This window comes from Pomacea canaliculata, linkage group LG14, assembly GCF_003073045.1.
Source record: "Pomacea canaliculata isolate SZHN2017 linkage group LG14, ASM307304v1, whole genome shotgun sequence".
NCBI lineage: Eukaryota > Metazoa > Mollusca > Gastropoda > Architaenioglossa > Ampullariidae > Pomacea > Pomacea canaliculata.
In genome coordinates this window covers 18,315,726-18,329,327 of record NC_037603.1, presented here as the reverse complement: position 1 = coordinate 18,329,327, position 13,602 = coordinate 18,315,726, and the positions used below count along the sequence as shown (strand labels likewise).

Genomic DNA, 13,602 nt, shown 5'->3' with positions numbered 1-13,602 from the left:
GTCTTTTGACAGGGAAGCTCTCTTATTACTGTAAAGCGATTTGAGTTCTGCTGTTGCTGAAGAAAGTCGCAATACAAATGCGCTGATTATTTATTTATTATTTATTTTTCGATCGATAGGACTCACTTAAAAAACACGCACTTTCATATAAGCAATGCAAGTCTATATTTTTTACAATAACTAAAACTTTGAAAGTTATTGGTCAAATTTCAAGCAACTGCATGATGTGGCTGTGAATACCTACTCACCTATCATCTAGCCATCATACACCAGTTTCACACGACGCATAACTGACTGTACTACAATACATGTTTCTGTGCTGGGTATTTTTTTTTTTTGTTTTGTTTGTTTGTTTGTATTGCTGTAAAAATTGAGATTCAGATGCAGGTGAACTTATTATAATTTCTGGAATTTTTGAATAACTTTATAATTTTGGAATCTAGACGCATGTCTTTGAGTTCCCCATGTTGCTCCAGGTCAAAGACTTACTCTCACTTGACGCAGACACACGCGCGCGAAAAGCAAACCTTCTTTACAGCGTATGCTTGACCTCAAAAACAGTGGAGATAACTGCATTACCAAAAAGACAGCCTGCATTCAAGGTAGTCTCCCGTTTTTAATTTAAATTTTTTTTTTGCATGGTATCTTACTGCATATACATATTCAGTCTCTCGAAAAAAGCCCCACTCTGAGTAATCCTACAATAATACAAATAAAAGTAGGGTTAATTGGACAGCAATTTGCTTTCAATGTGGCAAGCAATAGAAGGTTGCCAAAATGTGCCAATTATTCTTTGGCAATGTACAGTTTCTTACGAAGCATAATCAAAATATACAATCTTTATTTGCTGACGTAAATAAATGAAAAAAATAGAGATTTTTAATGGGAGTGCGTTTATATGTAAGTATAGGAATGAAAACCACACGTTAACTAGATTAGAAAAATAAAATAGACAATTTAAAAAAAAAATTCTCTCTTGTCTTATAGTGAAATCAAATATCTCCATTTATACACACACGTTCAGGCGGACATGCTACTTACGAGATGGATACTCATTTGTATATACTCATGTAGTATTGTACAGAAGTACAACAGTGAAACTGTAAAAAACAAAAAAAAAAACAACAACAACCAAACAAACTAGCTGGATATGAGCAAAAGAATAAATGGAAACTGGAAACTTCTAATGACAACCTCTGTCCTCCCTAAGCACTTTAACGGTTAAAAATGAATTGCTGCACATCTCTTCAAAAGCGATCAGCCACAGTGTTGTGCGATGATAATGAGTAATGTCTGCTATCTGGGCTATTTAGTGATAGACACGAGATGTGTGACATTGCGCAAAGTCGTGTTGATGTTTAAGCGTTACAAATTCGGTGGCGTGTACAGGGAAGTGTGCCAACAAAGCTGTTAAAGTTGCGGTATTTTTTTTTAAAATAGAAAACATCTTTCTCAGAACCGTGTTCTAAATTTAGACCCAGTACTTGGCCAGTACTGAGTGAATCAGTAACCTGTAATGTGTATGTGTGTGCGCGTTTTGTACGCATGTGATAATGGGGTGTGTGTGTGTGTGTGAGCTCGTGCGTGCATGCATTCGTCTTACTTTTGTATTGCCTTTTTCTTTTGATAGAGAATAAGATTTGAATGGATAAAAAGCAATAAGGTTTTCCCAGTCAATAAAACTACTTTTCCTGGAATGTTGCCCATAGTTGTTCACGTCAACAGCTGGTCATTTCTGTATGTGCACTGAAAGGCATGCTCAGTAAGCTCCCATAAGCTTGCATTTACTGGGAATTCGCAGAGACTATAAATAAGTTCCACGAGAATCCGTTTCCATGAAATGGGTCGTCAGATCAGCTCGGTCAGTCTCTGGGCCTAAAGCCATTATGTATGGCCTTACCAGTGATCTTAATCGCTTTTGCTCATTGGGGATTAAGTCAAGGCAAGCTGTGGTTAACAATAAGACAAAACATCCCTGGTACCATGTATGACTTAACCAGGAAAAGTCGGAAACGCTGCCAGTACAACTTATTAAGCTCATCGACATACCGTCGATACAGTCAGCGGTTCAACGAATCACAAAATAGTTTGAAGGAGGTGGGGCGGACAGGGGGAGGGCGTGGAGAGGATTTATTACTATGGGAGGGAAAAGGTTTCGGGAATGGAATCGGAAGCTCTCTATCGAAAGCGCAAGTGCAACTCTCTCGTATAACAGTCTTTTCCCTGAATACAGTCCGTAACGGCTTACCGGCAGAAAACTGAGAAAACAGCGGTCATCTGACCGAAACTGACTAACGATCGGGCTGGAGGGAAGGGGGACAGGTGGAAATTGAAGGTGCGTGATGGGTGAGTGAGGAAGAAAAAAAAAAGAATGTTAATCGGAGACAGTGGCACCTGTGTGACCTTAATCAAACATGCGTGACCGATCACTCGAGTTTGGCCCACGTAACTGTACACTGCAGTCCCCATCTCCCCCCCCCCCAGCACCTGTAACTCTGTGCTGTGGGCCATGAATTCCCAATCTCACGGAAAAGATGCTGGTCCTTTCTTGACTCACTGTCTCGCCAAAATCACATGACGGCATCACGTGGTCACTAGGGCTGTATTTCCCACCTCACGCTCTGTCTGGCATTTCCTGCCTAGGCGCTCCCACTCGCTCCGGCAAACCAGACTATTAGACATAACTTCAACAAGTGAGGTTTTTTATTCATGCAAGTGTCTGTGTATGTGTGCAGATACATGAGAAAAAAACAGAGCGTGTGTGAGTGTGCCGATCATTATAGTACAAATAAATTGGAGACAATGTCCACCAATCTCTGGTCGTGACAAATGTTTTCGACACCTGTTGGCACATGACAGACAACCCGAGGCTAGTTGCAGTTGCAGAGGAGATGGGCTTGATGGATGTGTGCATGTGAGGAGGGGCGGGAGTGGATAGGGTTTCCTCCTTTTCGCGCGTGGGCTGCGTTGTATTTTCACCGAACGGTTCTTTAGTGTCAGCGCCTTAACTTCTTGGAAACTGCATGCGGTTATGGTGGCTAGAGGTTTCAGTTCAAAGTAACTGGCTAGAACTAGTTTCTGAGGCAACGGAGGGGGACACGGGAAACGCCTAACGTCTGCTTTCTTCTCTACACCCTCACCTCCTTCCACCCTCACCCACTCTCCGCATGCGTTCACTTCCGGTGAAATAAATGGCTGTAAGGCTTAAAGGCTTGCAATCAACGCTCCCAGCTAGAAGCCCGGTTTGCAGCCAAGGCGGGTGGCTGTCACTGCAAAACAGGTGTCCGTGAGGCGTGACTGATGAGACGACTTTGCTAGTTTCACTTTTGACTGACAAAGCGTCGATGCTACACAAGCTACTTTACGTAAGTAACGAAGCGTGTAATGCCTTGATTCTTCTGCATGTCTTTTGCTCTTCGTCGTCCTAAATTTTTTGTAGGAGATGGAACTTTAATTTTATTATTAATTTATTTTATTGAAACATCCAAGTGTCAAGAAAATTAAGTTTGACATTTTACATCGAATACAGTATAATCATAAACTACAATCAGCGTCTTGAGCCATATCTGATAAAGACTACCGGAAAGGTCTATATCAACGTCACCTGGATTTTCTAGTCAACGGATTTTTTTAAAAAAATGCATAAGTCTCAAAACAGCTCTTAATCGTTCAAAGATTTACCGAGCTAGGGTGTCAAAGGCTTATCATAATCATGGGTAAGAGCGCCTGTCGCTGTCAACATGAATCTTACAGCATGGTTTTGTGTGGAATCATGGCCTTATAGGCCACTGAACCTGAAGAAAAAACCATCGTTATAGCGCTCGGCGCACCCATTCAGGTCTAAAGGCAAAATCATTGGAGAGAGTTTCGATCTTTCAAAAATTCCCACAATTATGTTCCATTCATGAGACAAAGTTTTGGAACATAGCAGTTCTTACTTGTTTGTGTTTGGAAAGAGACTGAGATCCCTTCTCTTTTACAGAAATGTTACAAATGTCGGTTAGTTGATATGGTTGTAGCTTATGAATAGGTTGCGGCCGTCAGAAGCATAAATTAGGTTCAATTCGCGTGCTTTTCTTTGAAGCTCATAACAGCTGAATGTTTTGCTAACTTTCTGGCAGATTTAATCTTAGTTTCCCATTTGACCCGGGTTGGATTTTCAAGTTTTAGTTCGGCACCCAAGTCTTGCCACAGCTTCACAGGCCGTCAAAATGTTTTCCGCGACGCAAGCAGAGCTCATCAATGGCAGACCACTTTACAACTCTTGTCTTTCAGTGTCCCAAGCTTCCGCTCGTTCGGCATTTTCAAAGCAGCGAAATTTATGTCGCTATTATTGTTATGTACACTTAAACTTGTCACTGAACAGCTTGACAAAGTAGTAAAACATCATATAAAAATACACCAAATCCTCTGTTGCGTTATTTTATGCTAGTTTTGAAAAACATGACCAGTGTTACATGAGACAATTTTAGGAAAGGGGAAAAATCCGTTCAGAACAGAGAGAGAGGTGGAGGAGGGGGTGGGTGGTCGACAGTATATCGCCTCAGGTTTAGGCATAGAGAGGGTGACAAAAAGGTTTTGTGACTCCTTTTGCCCGCTTCAATGCTCATTTCTTTAAGATAGTTAGTAGCCTTTACGTCTGCGATGGAGACGGGAAAGGCGCAGACAACTCTATTTCGGGTTGTTTTCTTCCGCGTACGTCACTCGTGTTCGGTTATCTTTTTTCTCTGGAAAAAGTCATGGAGAGGTATTAAGTGCATTTTAGCCTGCCACCATAGTGCTTGATGCGCGCTCTGTCTGGAGCGTTTATTCCAGTGATAGATTTCAATACTAATAATAAATACCACTTAAAAGAGGAGGCAAGAGTAATGGCAAACTGAGGTTTTAACACAGATACTGACATTCTACTCAAAATTTCGGAGTTTAAAGGCACTATTTACTTAGGTCTTGTCTAGAGCACCTGCACGCCGGTTCTCGAAGGCTGTTATGATTCATACTCTCTCGTGAAGGAAAACTGAACCAAATTCACGGCGCAGGCACCATCTCACAAGAAAGCCATGTTCTGTGATGTCAGTCGTCTCTACTTCGCTCGGTTCTTGCTCGCAGTACCGATGTTCAAAATTACATGGCCAAATCCTTCAATCTATGATACCAGCGTGTCGACGTCCGAAGTGAGTGTACAAGCTCAGTGGGTGAATCACGGCATTCGACAACAAAACATGTCAGCCTCCGTGTATCGTACCAGAAGTGTGTTTTAGTTGGATGATTGTTTTTCAGCCCGAAATTTGAGTCGAAACAATACAGAACGTCAGAACTATCATTTATGCCCAATCTGCCACTTTCCTTACCTTTCCCATTATTATTTTTTAAAACATTTTAAACACATTGTCGTGTCTCGCACTGCTTCTCTTTTCAATCCTCCAAAAATAGCTTATACTGAGCGTGTGGCTATGAATAAACAACAAACACATTACTGCGTCATGTCACTGACTTGCTCAAACAATGCAGCAAAGTTTTTCTTCTTACCTGCATGTAGTAGTTGTGAATCGTTACGATCACTGATATAATTTTCTGATGTTTATTTGCTCTATAACTGTTTACTTTTTAAAGAGATCTTTCTCAAGCAGGAGATCTTCACCTTCCTCTCAGGTCCTATAGTAGCCGCTTGCAATTGCACAGGACTGCTGGCCTTGATGTCTCATCTCATCCCACTTTCTTCAGTTTCCCTAGTACTTTTCTCACTTGCTGACCGATTACATCAACCGAGGCCATTTCAGCTAGTTTCCTGATAGAAGAATTTAATTCTGATCTCCTGATCTTTCCAGAGTGGGAGAGTAAAAAAAAAAATTCTGTCAAGATTAAACAGTGTCGAACTGCCAGAACGAGGACCTACTCAACCATGAAACTTGGCTCTCTGTGCTGGGTAAAAGGATGATTCCAGAAAGGGCTTGTTGATGGTTGCCAAAGAAGCCAAAGTCGCTCAAAGGAGGAAAACTGATGTAGAGCATCAGACCGTGATATGGTGATAGATGTCTCCTTGTCTTCTTCCTCGTTTTGCCCGTGACAACAGAAATACGTTCCCCGTATACACTTTTACCGTTGGTATTTCTAATTTCCTCTTTTGTCTGTGTGCGTCCGTGCGTACGTGTGCGAGTGTGTACGCGTGGGATGAGTGAAAATACAGATAGAAAGCAAATGACTCCTTGCAACATCCTTTCAGCACTGTTTCCTAGACTAAAAACAAACACATTTCTTTACTGTAAAGAGATTTTAAACATGTATTACGACCACAAAAGCAGATGCAGACAAGTTATATATAAAACGACACAAGAGTTTCAAACGAGAACGCGCAGTACCCAGCATTCGTGTCCAAAAACAGATGTGCATTATAATATACAAACAAGTCATTTTCCGCACATTGGTGGCTTTACATGTATATAAGCCCATCGGAGGACCAAGATTAGCTCCATATATTTAAGATAAATCGACAGCAGAGCTTCTCAACAAGATGCTATAAATGACAATTTGGTGAGAAACAGATCCAGCACCAAATCAGAAATAAGGCCTAAATACCACGAAAAGAAGAAGCACGCAAAGTTCGATTAGGTGTTGGTAGAATGTCTGGATAGACTGCAGGTCTCCAACAGCGCACCTAGAGGCTTGACTTCCTCAGAAGCAGCAACAGCAGATTAAATCTGAAGACCTCCGTTTAGTTCAAGCCCAGGTACTAATGACTTTCAGTTTTACGCATTCTTTACGATGCATTTTTTTGCCACCAAACCATCGAACCAGTGCTTCTTTTCTCCATTTCCATATGCTATCAGTATATGGCTCGTGTCCGTAAAAAAAAAAGCGAACACGTGGATACATAAAATTGACAATCATTGACATTACATGAAGAAAACTCTCTAATACGCACCAAAAGTATGCTCTGTACACACTTGTATCTTAAGCCGTGTTTCTGCGGACAGCTTGCGGTCTGCTCGACGCTAGCGCCGAAGAGTGGCTTTGATGCGTATTCAGAAGATGTCAACGCTCTTGCCCACCACTTCTTTTTGCTTTGGGGTGTCCCCGATAGCTTCCGTGGTGGCGTCGGCCATGACGGGGTCTGCCAGGTAGTCGCTGTCATCTTCCCCGTAAGTGCGACTCTCTAAATGACGGTCGACTGCTTCCATTATCTGTGACAAAACATAAAGGCCTTGTGAAAAATGTACAGGGCTTGTATTAATAAATGAAATTTATCCAGCCTGTTAGCCAACCAGAACTGCGTAAATCTGCTACCCGGTTTTAATCTGGTAAAACCGGGTATTAATAGCCTATCACATTGTTCTTCCAGCCGTTAATTTTTTTCGAAAGGGGGTCTCTTCTGGTAGTTTTCTATGTAGGCTAAATATGGCTGAGTTTGTAAATGGCCTAATTGAGCAAAGGGGAACACGTTTTCGAGATCTACTAAATAAACTATCAAATATAATGGCACAGAACAGTTTCATATAGATCCTTTTTATAATTGAATTCATACTGTTAAGCAGACTCCATAAAAATTAAGTAAACATCGTAGTAGACAGGGTGCTCTTGTTTTTTGTCTGTTGGTTGTATCATTTCCAAATGGCAATAAATTAATAGGGGGCGCGACTCTTGCTGGTTATACCCCGTTTTCTTATCTTCGTGTATACTTTGAATAGTGGCAGGTAGTGCAGGAATGCAAGAATGGATTACTTCGTTTTTTTATATATATCCTAGGAGTCCCGTGTGCTTCTTCTCGCTGCTTCGACGGGTTTTGTCTTTTTCATACTAGAGCATGGCTAACAATTTGTCTTTCTCGCGCGAGTATTTGCTTGCGCTATAGCCTACTGTCTGCGCCCCGCCACCTGATTTACATTGACTGCTCCGAGCACACACTGGCACCTGACAGTGAGAATCCAGAGACTACACAGGAAGGAGGACAAATAGGAAGAAGCAATGATCTAGATTCTAGAAGAGGGTAAGGAACACGGTGTAGCCGAGAGCCTGTCCACACCCGCTGCCACTGATTACCCTGACCAACGCCCGCCCCATTAACAGCAAAATGGCAGAACTCGCCGTACTGGTGAAATATAACAGCGACAATTGTTATAATAATTTAATTTGTGTAACAGAAACCTGTTGAATAACTACATAACGGACATCCACATCGAGGGTTTAACAATTAGATATGATAGGGAGGGTGAGAAGACGGGTGGGGGGGGGAGATGCTGAGGGCTTTGTATATTCATTAACAACAACAGGGCAAAAAAAAGTTTGTCGTACGGGAAAGAACTAACACTATGTCATATACAATACTGAATGTCTTATTTAGGACGTTTTATTTGCGACGTGAATTTGGACAAGTGACAGTCATTTTGATGTATGTTCCTGGACCTGACATCAAGGACGCCGCCTCACAGACTGCGGCCAGTTACTAGGCCTTGCCTAGAGCCACCGATCAGGCTGTCTTTATTCTTGGCGACTTTAATAACTGTGATAAAGTGACGAATTGCTCTCCCTGTACCAATATGTTAGCTGTCCCACTCAGAATCGTGTACTGGACAAATATTACAGCTCCCCTTCTCTCTCTCTCTCTCTGAAATGCTTATGCAAGCAGATGTAGGCACCCCCCAGGGCAGATCTAATCACAATGTAATCCACCTCATCTCGAGATACCGACAAAAGGTGAAAACTGTAAAATCACGGACATGGGGATACAGATTCATGGTGAAACCTAAAGCTGATGCGTCTAAGCAATGGTCCAATGACCAGATTGAAGCACTGCGTGGCTGCTTTGCGGCAACGGGCTGGCAGCTGTTCTTTGACAGCTGCTCTGATCATGATGAAGTCATAGAAGCTGTGACTGCCTACATCCGCTTCCTTGAGGACAGTCTTGTCGAATCGAAAACAATTTAACTGCTACAATAAGCGATGGATTAGCAACAGACCTTAAAGCTTGCCTTGTTGCCAAGAAGCGCGCATTTATCTAGGGCGATATGGCGAAAGTTTTAGAACTGCACAAAGAATTTCGAATGTAAAGCAGGCTGGCAAAATTTGAACAGAAAAACAAGGAGAAGGTGAAACTAAAGAGAGGCAACGCGCGTGAATCATGGCTGGGACTGAATAACACGATGGCTCTCGTAGCAAAAACAGGAGGTAGGACGTGCTGCTGTGGCTTTGCTGATGACTTCAACAAGTTTTATGCCAGGTCAAAGATCAACTAATCAGTGCCCTCGAAATAAGCCAGCCTCGTCGAGTATACATTTTAATTTTGTAGTTATAGAATTCATTCTTTAAGTATACGACTGAACTGTATAGCTAGAATGCCTTCTGTAGGTACAGAAAGGAATTGCATATATAAAATGAATTGGATAGCAACTTCGGAGTTAAATATAAATGAAATACTTTGGTTTATACCGAGTTTTCTCTCTAGAATGCGTTCTATAGTTATAGAATTCAATTGTATAAATATAGAATGCATTATATATGTATAGATAAATTGTATAGCTATAGAATGAATTTTTATATGCATAAAGTGCATTGTATAGCTATAGAGAGAAGCGTAGAGAAAATTCCCCTCTTGCCACCCCATATGGGCTTTGTGTGCACAATAGATAACAGTTATCTGACTCCAACATTCACGACGTCGTCAACTTTCTTGATGTCGCGACTGACAGACCGAATCTATTGTCATTCGATTTGGTGTCGGATATATTTCACCAAACAGTTTACATGAATGTATACACTCCACAGTAGAATCACAAGTTCTTTACTACGCCGTTCAATTAGGCTCGCATCTATTTTTCAGTCCTGTGCTGACATAGAGGTTTGCAATGGCGATACCTTCACACGCGTGCACATACGCTCGCTCGCTCGCGTGCAAGTTAGAAAAGTGGACATATTTTCATACTCAGATGCGATGTTGCCTCTTCCCGCGTCTGGGTAACCCTGTTCACCCTTTGATGTTGGATGGAATCAGGGAGCTGGCATGAACTAAAAATCTTCAACACATCGGCCGTGTTCACTGTCACAACACGTGTCACTGGTCAAGATCTACAATCCCCGACCTAGCCATTGACGCAGCGGTGGCAACTTGATCGATGTACAGTTACTCTGGAATACTCTGACCATCATTACATGAGTCCCAATACTCTTCTCTGTCTACATCAGTGAAGTTCAAACAGATCATTCCAACTGTGCCCTATAGTTGATCAAGTTTGCAGATGATAAGGCACTGACTGCTCCGCTCAAGAACGAGGATTCACTAGCAAGCTATTTTCTTCAAATTAAGAAACTACATTCGTGGTTTGAAGAACGCTTTCTGATACTTAGTGTCTCTAAATCTGAACAACTTATCATTGATAGGAGGAAACATCAACCTGTCCATACATCCATGGTTACTGGCACTGAGATGGTAGAACAAGTGCAAAGTTTTAGGTACCTTGGCACAGTGATGGACAACAAACTTACCCTCCAGGAAAACAGTCCCATCATTTCCAGGAAACCACATGACCGCTTGCATGTTTCTCTAAAGGCAACTGAGGAATTTCTGTATCAGTGGCCCTGTTCTAGATTCAGCGTATCGTAGCTTGATCGAAGGCATTCTCACGTTTGATGTGTCAGTGTGGTTCGTCATTCTATCCGTCAAGGATAGGACTTACTTGATGAGGGTAATCAAAATTGCCAGCAATATCATTGGCCTTCCACAAAGAGCAAAGTTACCTATATACCAGGGCTGTGAGGTTTAAAGCTTTCAATATTATCACAGACCTCTCTCACCCACTATATCATTTCCTAATGCTCCTCTCTGGTCATCAAGAAGAGTGCTTTTGCCTGAGATGTGTGTGTATGTGTGTTTTGTAAACATAGACAATAAAGATGTATTGTATCTACCTATTATGATCGAGGAGCACAATATGAATAGAATGAATCAATTCTACTTTATGGAGCTTCTTGCTTGTTTTTATGAATTGAAAAATGTTTCTAGTTTTCGTTGTAGGCTTCACTCTTCACCACTCAGGGGCTCAAGTGTACGTAGTTTGTCTTTCTGATCAGTTTAAACCCTAGGTCTCTACTTAAGTTAGGGCCATTTTACCCATGTGACGAAATGGACCTAATTGGGACGAATTGACTTTTGGTGTGGGAGAAATGGCAGGGGCGAAATGGTCTTGGGGCGAAATGACGGGCCATCATTGGCGGTGGCCATGAATGCGAGCTCAGGTTATTTGACAAAGTGCCGATTACGTGATAAATAACTAATGTAAGACAATGTGTGATATCTAAACATTCTGTGAAGTTGAACAAGTTCAAGACCGCGAGGATAGTGGTGTTGAAAAGTTAAAAAAGAAAAATAAAACAAAAAAAAACTCCCCAAAAACAAGCGACTGGAAACGTATGTGAATATCTTTTCAAGTTTTTTTTTTTTTTTTTTTTTGCATTTTCTACGATTAGTAAATAGCCATTACCGACGCAGCAATGAAGTGGCAATGTAATCTTAAAAGGCACCTATCTGAGCGAAAAAACAAGGTTAATGTTAAATATACAACTTTCTAATCCTCATCGTATAAAAAGACCCCCACTTACATATAAATTCACGAACAACCATCTGTTGTGCGAGGGCAATGATACGGTGTCATTCATTCGTGACCAATTATAATAAATATAAATAAAGAAAAAAAATCCCGAAGAAATACAAGAAAATGTTGTGTAGCTTATATCACACAGAAAGTCTTTGGTCGTTTTTTTAATCTCTTACAAAAAAAAAAAAAAACCAAATCAAGAACAAACCCTCTTGCTATTTCCTGTAACATCTACGAACAGAATATTGCCAAAAGAAGAACAATGAAATGCTCTGAACAGTGCTCTCAGCTTGACTTTGAGTGTAATTGACATCTGACAGAGTGAACAGCACAGCAGAATGCACTACAAAGCAAAACGTCGGCGTCAATTTTAAAAAAAAGTTTCAAATCACTTCAGTTAGTTTGCATTCACGTCAATAAACATTTTACTTTCGGGCGTACAGCCGCCAGAGACAATAAGTTATATTTCTGACGCTGAGGCCGCGCACTCATTACACACTTTATCAAAAGCATACTCGTGGGAGGGAACTCTGCTCACCTTTAGTTTGCGGGTCCGCAACCCGTGAAATGAAGTGGCAATCTCCTCCTCACTAGTCTAATGCGCTGATTGCGCGTATAAATGGTGGTTTCAAAAGTCACAAGCGAAGCACACGAAGTCAATTACACCCAGAGGCCATCCAGTGTACCGTGATACATTCTATAACTATTTTTTAAATAGTTTGATGGCGCTTTCTTTCACTTCCGTTGATCGGGGATTTTATATTTGCCTCCAAGCAACAGCCTATGTAATTTTAAAGGTGCCTTACTGCGCGCTGGATGTTTGCGAATGAGCCTAGAGAGGCATGCAGATAAAGCTTTGTGTTCAAGTAAATGCATCTCTAATGCATCAGTGACGAATGATGATGATTGTTGCAGTATTTGTAGTTTTTAAAGCCAAAATGTGAATACTGGTCCCGGGTAATCAGGCACGTGAGCATAGTGAAGCTTAACTCCTGCTACCAACGTCAATATAAACTTGAAGGAACAATGTGTACAATAATCACACGTCGGTCACAGTTTCCACTACGCGGCGCACGAGCTCCCACCCTTGCTGTTCCCCGGACCAAGACTCAACGACGTGTGAATTAACATATAATAATGAAAGGATGAACTTAACATTTAAAAAAAACATGAAAGTACACGCCAAATGACTCGTCTAGAAGGTGTCCCAGTACTATCCGTTCTAAACGTACTTCTACTATTACAGTGCTATTACTTTTCGTTGATCATTTTAGCTCTTAGTGTCTAAATTCCCTTCCCGTTAGGGCTGTGTACCCCACACAACACCTCAACGCTGGCACATACGACTCCCTTTCTTGTCTAGGGGGCCTCAGGCTTGTCAACAAGCCACCCTAGAACTTAATTGGGGTGATTGTTACCTCCCCATTAAAGTTGCCACATGACAATGATGATGATGAAAACTTCTGACCTCTAAGCGACTGAGCGGGCGCCGGCTGGCTTCTGCCACTTGATCATCGTCACCTTTGTCTTCAGGTGGCATGACGTTTAAGCGGTGCACGACACACAGGCGTGGGGGAAGGGGCACAACGGGGCAGGGGGTGATGGAATTGCGGCGCTTCCATTCCCAGAACTTGTACCCTACGTAAGTTTGGATCTCGGCCAGCTTGTTCACGTACTTCTCGATCTCGCTCATCAGGACGATCAACTGCAAAACATCAGCGCGGGAAACGTTGCAAGATTGTTTTCTAGTTTAGCATTTGGCAGCAGAACACATAGCTTCGATTCCTTACAGTCTTTCACTTTCCTTAACCTAGCCAGCGTTTGAAACAATCTATGCGAGCTAACTCGAGACAGCCTACCCTATGATGCCTTCTTCGCCGGTTGCTGTATGTGTTCGGCCATTCGTCTGTGACTACGGAGCAGGCACAAATGTGCATGGTACGTGTTTAGAAGTACAAAATACAGACTAAGGGTACATCAGTATACATTACAGTTCAGAACTTGATATTCATTGTGCTTA

The 13,602-nt window shown here is 41.8% G+C and overlaps 1 protein-coding gene across 1 annotated transcript in view; it reads left to right on the top strand.

Moving 5' to 3' along the window:
* LOC112554806 (myosin-2 heavy chain-like) overlaps positions 1–13,602 on the top strand; it is a 37,899-nt gene that overhangs the window by 10,229 nt on the left and 14,068 nt on the right. The gene's annotated exons all lie outside the window — the stretch shown is intronic.